Consider the following 9,515-nt stretch of genomic DNA (forward strand, 5'->3'; position numbering starts at 1 on the left):
TGGGATCTTTCTAACGCCGGTATTTAGAGTCGTTTCTGAAGTGAGCGTTAGAGCTCTAACGACAAAATTCCAGCCGCCTGAAAATAGCAGGAGTTAAGAGCTTTCTGGCTAACGCCGGTTCATAAAGCTCTTAACTACTGTACCCTAAAGTACACTAACACCCATAAACTACCTATGTACCCCTAAACCGAGCTCCCCCCACATCGCCGCCACTCGATTAAAATTTTTAACCCCTAATCTGCCGACCGCCACCTACGTTATACTTATGTACCCCTAATCTGCTGCCCCTAACCCCGCCGACCCCTGTATTACATTTATTAACCCCTAACCTGCCCCCCACAACGTCGCCGCCAGCTACTTAAAATAATTAACCCCTAATCTTCCGACCGCAAAGCGCCGCCACCTACGTTATCCCTATGTACCCCTAATCTGCTACCCCTAACACCGCCGACCCCTATATTTATTAACCCCTAATCTGCCCCCCTCAACGTCGCCGACACCTGCCTACACTTATTAACCCCTAATCTGCCGAGCGGACCTGAGCGCTACTATAATAAAGTTATTAACCCCTAACCCGCCTCACTAACCCTATCATAAATAGTATTAACCCCTAATCTGCCCTTCCTAACATCGCCAACACCTAACTTCAATTATTAACCCCTAATCTGACGACCGGAGCTCACCGCTATTCTAATAAATTGATTAACCCCTAAAGCTAAGTCTAACCCTAACACTAACACCCCCCTAACTTAAATATAATTTTAATCTAACGAAATAAATTAACTCTTATTAAATAAATGATTCCTATTTAAAGCTAAATACTTACCTGTAAAATAAATCCTAATATAGCTACAATATAAATTATAATTATATTATAGCTATTTTAGGATTAATATTTATTTTACAGGCAACTTGGTATTTATTTTAACTAGGTACAATAGCTATTAAATAGTTAATAACTATTTAATAGCTACCTAGTTAAAATAATAACAAATTTACCTGTAAAATAAATCCTAACCTAAGATATAATTAAACCTAACACTACCCTATCAATAAATTAATTAAATAAACTACCTACAATTACCTACAATTAACCTAACACTACACTATCAATAAATTAATTAAACACAATTGCTACAAATAAATACAATTAAATAAACTAGCTAAAGTACAAAAAATAAAAAAGAACTAAGTTACAAAAAATAATAAAATATTTACAAACATAAGAAAAATATTACAACAATTTTAAACTAATTACACCTACTCTAAGCCCCCTAATAAAATAACAAAGCCCCCCAAAATAAAAAATTCCCTACCCTATTCTAAATTAAAAAAGTTACAAGCTCTTTTACCTTACCAGCCCTGAACAGGGCCCTTTGCGGGGCATGCCCCAAGGATTTCAGCTCTTTTGCCTGTAAAAAAAAACATACCATACCCCCCCCCAACATTACAACCCACCACCCACATACCCCTAATCTAACCCAAACCCCCCTTAAATAAACCTAACACTAAGCCCCTGAAGATCTTCCTACCTTGTCTTCACCATACCAGGTTCACCGATCCGTCCTGGCTCCAACATCTTCATCCAACCCAAGCGGGGGTTGGCGATCCATCATCCGGTGCTGAAGAGGTCCAGAAGAGGCTCCAAATTCTTCCTCCTATCCGGCAAGAAGAGGACATCCGGACCGGCAAACATCTTCTCCAAGCGGCATCTTCAATCTTCTTCCATCCGGTGCGGAGCGGGTCCATCTTGAAGCAGGCGACGCGGATCCATCCTCTTCTTCCGTTGTCTCCCGACGAATGACGGTTCCTTTAAGGGACGTCATCCAAGATGGCGTCCCTCAAATTCCGATTGGCTGATAGGATTCTATCAGCCAATCGGAATTAAGTTAGGAATTTTCTGATTGGCTGATGGAATCAGCCAATCAGAATCAAGTTCAATCCGATTGGCTGATCCAATCAGCCAATCAGATTGAGCTCGCATTCTATTGGCTGTTCCGATCAGCCAATAGAATGCGAGCTCAATCTGATTGGCTGATTGGATCAGCCAATCGGATTGAACTTGATTCTGATTGGCTGATTCCATCAGCCAATCAGAAAATTCCTACCTTAATTCCGATTGGCTGATAGAATCCTATCAGCCAATCGGAATTCGAGGGACGCCATCTTGGATGACGTCCCTTAAAGGAACCGTCATTCGTCGGGAGACAACGGAAGAAGAGGATGGATCCGCGTCGCCTGCTTCAAGATGGACCCGCTCCGCACCGGATGGAAGAAGATTGAAGATGCCGCTTGGAGAAGATGTTTGCCGGTCCGGATGTCCTCTTCTTGCCGGATAGGAGGAAGACTTTGGAGCCTCTTCTGGACCTCTTCAGCACCGGATGATGGATCGCCAACCCCCGCTTGGGTTGGATGAAGATGTTGGAGCCAGGACGGATCGGTGAACCTGGTATGGTGAAGACAAGGTAGGAAGATCTTCAGGGGCTTAGTGTTAGGTTTATTTAAGGGGGGTTTGGGTTAGATTAGGGGTATGTGGGTGGTGGGTTGTAATGTTGGGGGGGGGTATGGTATGTTTTTTTTTACAGGCAAAAGAGCTGAATTCCTTGGGGCATGCCCCGCAAAGGGCCCTGTTCAGGGCTGGTAAGGTAAAAGAGCTTGTAACTTTTTTAATTTAGAATAGGGTAGGGAATTTTTTATTTTGGGGGGCTTTGTTATTTTATTAGGGGGCTTAGAGTAGGTGTAATTAGTTTAAAATTGTTGTAATATTTTTCTTATGTTTGTAAATATTTTATTATTTTTTGTAACTTAGTTCTTTTTTATTTTTTGTACTTTAGCTAGTTTATTTAATTGTATTTATTTGTAGCAATTGTGTTTAATTAATTTATTGATAGTGTAGTGTTAGGTTAATTGTAGGTAATTGTAGGTAGTTTATTTAATTAATTTATTGATAGGGTAGTGTTAGGTTTAATTATATCTTAGGTTAGGATTTATTTTACAGGTAAATTTGTTATTATTTTAACTAGGTAACTATTAAATAGTTCTTAACTATTTAATAGCTATTGTACCTGGTTAAAATAATTACAAAGTTACCTGTATAATAAATATTAATCCTAAAATAGCTATAATATAATTATAATTTATATTGTAGCTATATTAGGATTTACTTTACAGGTAAGTATTTAGCTTTAAATAGGAATAAGTTATTTAATAAGAGTTAATTTATTTCGTTAGATTAAAATTATATTTAATTTAGGGGGGTGTTAGTGTTAGGGTTAGACTTAGCTTTAGGGGTTAATACATTTATTATAGTAGCGGTGAGGTCCGCTCGGCAGATTAGGGGTTAATAATTGAAGGTAGGTGTCGGCGATGTTAGGGAGGGCAGATTAGGGGTTAATACTATTTATGATAGGGTTAGTGAGGCGGATTAGGGGTTAATAACTTTATTATAGTAGCGCTCAGGTCCGCTCGGCAGATTAGGAGTTAATAAGTGTAGGCAGGTGTCGGCGACGTTGAGGGGGGCAGATTAGGGGTTAATAAATATAATATAGGGGTCGGCGATGTTAGGGCAGCAGATTAGGGGTACATAGGGATAACGTAGGTTGCGGCGGTTTACGGAGCGGCAGATTAGGGGTTAAAAAAAATATGCAGGTGTCAGCGATAGCGGGGGCGGCAGATTAGGGGTTAATAAGTGTAAGGTTAGGGGTGTTTAGACTCGGGGTACATGTTAGAGTGTTAGGTGCAGACGTAGGAAGTGTTTCCCCATAGGAAACAATGGGGCTGCGTTAGGAGCTGAACGCTGCTTTTTTGCAGGTGTTAGGTTTTTTTTCAGCTCAAACAGCCCCATTGTTTCCTATGGGAGAATCGTGCACGAGCACGTTTTTGAGGCCGGCCGCGTCCGTAAGCAACTCTGGTATCGAGAGTTGCATTTGCGGTAAAAATGCTCTACGCTCCTTTTTTGGAGCCTAACGCAGCATTTGTTTAAACTCTCGATACCAGAGTTAAATTTATGGTGCGGCCAGAAAAAAGCCCGCGGAGCGTTAACAGCCCTTTTACCGCCGAACTCCAAATCTAGGCCATAGAGAGTAATCAAGCACCAGGCTAACCTTAACAAGGGTCTTTGAACAACTTCTCAATAAGTCTTGGTGCCAAAACACCTGCAGGTTCACTTCCGAAATCAAGGATACAAATAGAGCTACTGAGTGCAGGAAAGATGACTAGCATTGTTAACAGAAGGAAGCTGCAGGCTCTGTGCCTTCCAGGAACTAAATCTGACATGGGGACAACCAAAGTGAACCTAGCGCTATCCACAGCACTAAGCCTGTGCAATTTAGCACAGGCCCGGACTTCAGCTGCATTTACAGCACTTTGTTTAGCGCACCCTGGATCTTCACCATGGGCCAGTTAACTGTGCTCTGGTAAGCCCTGATATATTGATAGAAAAACTTAATTTCTTACTTGGCTGTTACAAAATATAACAGTTTTGCATTAACCTATTAATCTACCAGGTAAACTTAGATGATAATTTAAACCTTTTTGTCCCGGAGATCAGGATTGTTTGGTCCTTTCCCCCATAGATCGTATGCAGATACACTTCCGAGAGATCTGTTTACTTTTAACACTCCGAAAAACAGACCTTTTTTAAAAAGGCCTCTTCACACCTACTCCCTAATAAGACACAATGTCCTCCTGATCAATACCGATATACCTGTTTACCCAGATCAATCTATCCATCCTCAACTAGAACTTAGCTATTTGTTATATTACTTTTTACACTTTTTTACCCTTAATCAGAAATCTTTTTCTTGTAAACGCACCTCAATTTGCAGATTGGTACCCCATCTAGACTTATTTATGGCAAACAGACCCATTTGAAATCTTTAGACCAATCGCCAACTCGAAGAGCTGAAACAGAACCAACTGTTTATTTTAATCACACTTATAATACCTTGAGATTGGTGTGTATCGCATGCGTCTTCCCTGCTTTTAAGTATGTGAAGGCGATGCATACATTACAAAAGGGCTCACAAAAAATTGTAATTTAAAAATAATATAAAACTAATAATTGAGATATTGAAATAAAAATACAAGTCAAAAATAATACAGTATTGTTTAATCACATTAAAAATCATAATTAAATTGTTCTGCCAAAATCCTATTTTATGGGGGGAAAAAAATTGTATTGAAATTAAGCAGGGACCAAATGACTTAAAGGGGCATAAAACTTAAATTTTGTATTTCATGATTTAAAAAGATTATGCAAGTTTAAACAACTTTCTAATTTACTTCTATTATGTGTCATTCTCTTGATATCCTTTTTTTAGATGTATATCTAAATATGCTCAGTAGCCGCTGATTGGTGGCTGCATATAGTTGCCTCTTGTGATTAGCTCACCCATGTGCATTGCTATTTCTTCAACAAAATAAAGCAAATTAAATAATAGAACTAAACTGGAATATTTAAAATTGCATTGTCTTTCTGAATTATGAAAGAAAAAATTGGGTTTGTTGTTATACTCTCTTGTATGTAATGAACACATGTATGGTGCTGTGTAATATATAATAAAGGGACTGCTGAGATCAGTGTGAGAGCTCATATTGATCTGGTCGTAACTAGCCATAGTGATGCAGATAAGCAGAATATACTAAAGAGGCTTTTCAATGGGTGTATTATTGTGTTGCTCTGAAATAATAAAACCCTGCAAATATTTGTAGTAAAAATATATATACTAGTATCTGATTTATTGCTTTTATACCTGCAACAATAGCAGTAATAATGGTTAGAGGGTGAAAGCATTATTAACTAAATAAATGTAATTTTAATTGAAAATTAAAGATTATTATTATTATTTAATTACATGTATTCCTCAAGAAAGCAGGGTTTTGGCTACATTGCTGTTAACATCTTCCAGTTTAAAGTTACATGTGGGAGCTGGGTTTAGACCCTGTAACTAAAATGTTTAACCATAGTAAAGCTTACTATTATTACTGTTATTATTCACTAAAAATGTATTATTTTAATGTTTTAATGCCCCTTTTCTGTCAGTAATGGTATAATTGAGCAGTAAATATGCACTTTAATTCACTGGTCATTTAATATTTTAAAAGGCAATTGCACAGTCAGGGAGACAGATGTTTCTATTCTTATCTCATCAAGGGCAGCAGGTTGCATCCCCAGATTACACCCTTGAAAGAGTTTTGGCTGAAAGGTCCATCTCCATCTTTCTGCATCTATAGTATGAAAGAGTGGTAGAATCTTGTAGCATTCGTCCAGCAGAGGAGGTGGAGTCTAAACCAGAAACGACACTCAAATATAGAAAAGACCCTTGATAAAGACTTCACAGGGTTGGTCATAAAAAACACTCACAAGATAATAGACACTCTCAAAGCAATTTAAAATTAGAACAAAAAAAAAGGCCAGATGTATTGGCTAATTATTGCACAAAGACAATAGAGATGACCACTGACTTTTCAGCTACTAAAATGCGCATGTTATTTTGTAACACTAGAAAAAAACTGCTGTTAGATTTCTTCACTGTCCTGTTAACCAGTAATAAAAAAACCAACTGAATCAGATCACTGAGATATTTATAACATGAAGTATAAAATGCAATACATATGATTGTGGGGAATAATAAGCACAGAAAATCTTATTAATAATAAATATAAATGTAATAATAAATATATTTAATAATTGTAATTAGTACAGTTTAAGAAGATAATTAATATTCTAATTGACTAATACAGAACCCATTCCTGCCTTTATTATTTTGATGCCCTTCTCCCTCCTCACAGTTCCCTATATAGAGCACTGTATTTGTAAAGAAAAAAATATATATTGTCTACAAATTCAGGACAGTTGAGGGGTGCTATATAGTCTCCCAACAGCCCTTAAATCCACCATTGATTCTTTTTTTTTCCCTTTTTTTTTAAAATTTATTTAATAATATTTATCATTGGTCTTTTATACCTGTTAACATTTACTACCGCCATTAGTCTTTTTTCTGTGGATATGGGTTAATGGGGTTAAAAGTTGAGTTTCATTCACTACATGTTAGCATATAGCTTATATTAATGTGTCAAAGCAATTTCTTACAAAAAAGTAGTGTATACATGTAATGGTCCACCAGCAGAAATGGTAGGAAATACATTGTCAAAGTATTTAAGGATTAGTTTAAAGAGAAAGTCTACTTGACATTTTGTTTTATAATCCCTTTATTACCCATCCACCTGTTTTGCACAACCAAAATTGTTATATTAATACACTTTTTACCTCTGTGATAACCTTGTATCTAAGCCTCTGCAGACTGCCCCCTTATCTCAGTTCTTTTGACAGAGTTGAATTTGATCCAAGCAATGCTGACTCATAAATTACTCCACTGGAGTGAGCAGAATGTTATTTATATGGCACACATGAACTGGCAGTGTCTAATTGTGGAAAACTGCACTGAGATAAGAGGCAGACTTCAACGGCTTAGAAATGAGCATATGAGCCTACCTAGATTTAGCTTTCAACAAAGAATACCAAAGAGAACAAAGCAAATGTGATGATAAAAGTGAATTGGAAAGTTGTTTAAAATTGCATGCCCTATCTGAATCATGAAACTTTAATTTTGATTTGACTATCTATTAAAGTCTATGCTTTAGAACCAGGACAGAAAGAAGAGCTAACAGGTATATAAAATAAAAAGAAAGAGGCATTTTTCAGTTGTAGAAAGTCTTTATAGCAAGGTACATAAACATTGTACATACAATACTTTTTATTTTTTCAAAGCACAGTAACATAAGTATGGCAGTGTCTCTTACAGAATCGTACAGAAAAATAGAAATCCTTGTCACAGGCCGCAGCTGAGGGTGACTGTCACATCAAATTAGCGCTAGCTGTGAAAAGGTTTCCAATTGCTAATTTTGTCTTGCTTTAAGTAGACGTCCTAGTGTAATAATAAAATGATCTAGCTCCTTTGTGCTTGGTATCAGTAAATAATTATTTGTTTATGCCTATGAGGTTAAAACCAATCTTGTGCTTGTGGTTTAATATTATTTATCATCAGGGTCGGCTCTAAGGGGGGGCTTTGGGGGGCAATGCCCCCCCAAATGGAATGCTGTGCCCCCCAGGGCAAAAGAAGTGATTTTTTAAAAAAAAAAAAAATTTTTTTTTTTTTTTTACATTTTAAAAGTGACGGAACGTCCAGGGTCCCAAATGTTGCATCAACCATTTGCAGCCACTGGACCCTGGAGATCCTCCACTGGAGGGCCCAGCTAATCTCTTTACTCTCCTCTATTTACAACCAGATAACAAATAAAGTTGCATTTCCCTGCTGGTGCTCTCACAGTTAACCTAGGGCTTGCAATGCCCCTCCTCCTGCTAGCCCACTTACTACAGAGCTGAAGTGAGATGATGACATCATCAGACCTCTGCAGGAAGTGCTGGGAGAAGCTAACAGTCAGTGAGAGGGAAGGCAGAAGTTTGTGAAAACACAGCCGTATAACCAATGTGTGTGTGAGAGTAGTATCCCTTCCCTATTGTGCTATATATCATGGCAGCCACAGATAAAGAAGCAAATTGGGAATTCCTTGGTTTCCCCACTGCAGGTCACACAAAACAAGTGTGCATTGTGCCTGCTTTATCTGCAGTGATCAGTGTAAAATGTGTGTCAGATTATAGGTGCTCAAATACACACACTTCAAATGTAGCTGTGAGACAATGAGTGAAATAGCCTTATGTTTATTATTTACATGTTTCAAAACATCTCCTATTTGTCCCCAAGGTTGTTTTATTATATATATATATATATATATATATATATATATATATATATATACACACACATGCATACATACATACACACAATACACACACTGTGTGTATATATATATATATATATTGTTTGTGTGTGTATATATATATATATATATATATATATATATGTGTGTATATACATATATACCGTGTGTATGTGTCCACTGGCTGTGTCATATGTGGGAGACATTCCTGAGATATGACAAATGTAACCCCTGCGCTGCCATAAATCTGGTAAATGTAACTGCTGCAGCACTGCCAGACATCTTATAAATGTAACCCCTATACTCCTTGAGATATGACACATGTAACCGCTGCACTTCCAGAAATATAAACAAATCTAACTCCTGCACAGCCAGAGATCTGATAAATGTAACCCCTGGACTGCCACAGTAGGTCTGCTCTTATTTTGACTCTCATACATGCTTTTTAATGCGTGCCCCCTCGTGAAAAAAAAATGCCCCCCCATTTCATTCGTTCTGGAGCCGACCCTGTTTATCATTCTAAAATACTTCTGCTATTAATACTTCTGAAGCTCGAAATCGTAATTTCCTGAAAAACAAAATGAAACTGTTATCTGCACCATTAATCTCCCAATTTAGGGATAGATGACAAGTGGAGCACTAATTAGCTATCCTGCTCGCATGTTAACTACACAGAGACAGAGGTTTTTTGCGCTCGTATTACAAGTTGAATATTACCCCATAGACTTCAATGG

This window comes from Bombina bombina, chromosome 1 (assembly GCF_027579735.1).
Source record: "Bombina bombina isolate aBomBom1 chromosome 1, aBomBom1.pri, whole genome shotgun sequence".
NCBI classification, from domain to species: domain Eukaryota; kingdom Metazoa; phylum Chordata; class Amphibia; order Anura; family Bombinatoridae; genus Bombina; species Bombina bombina.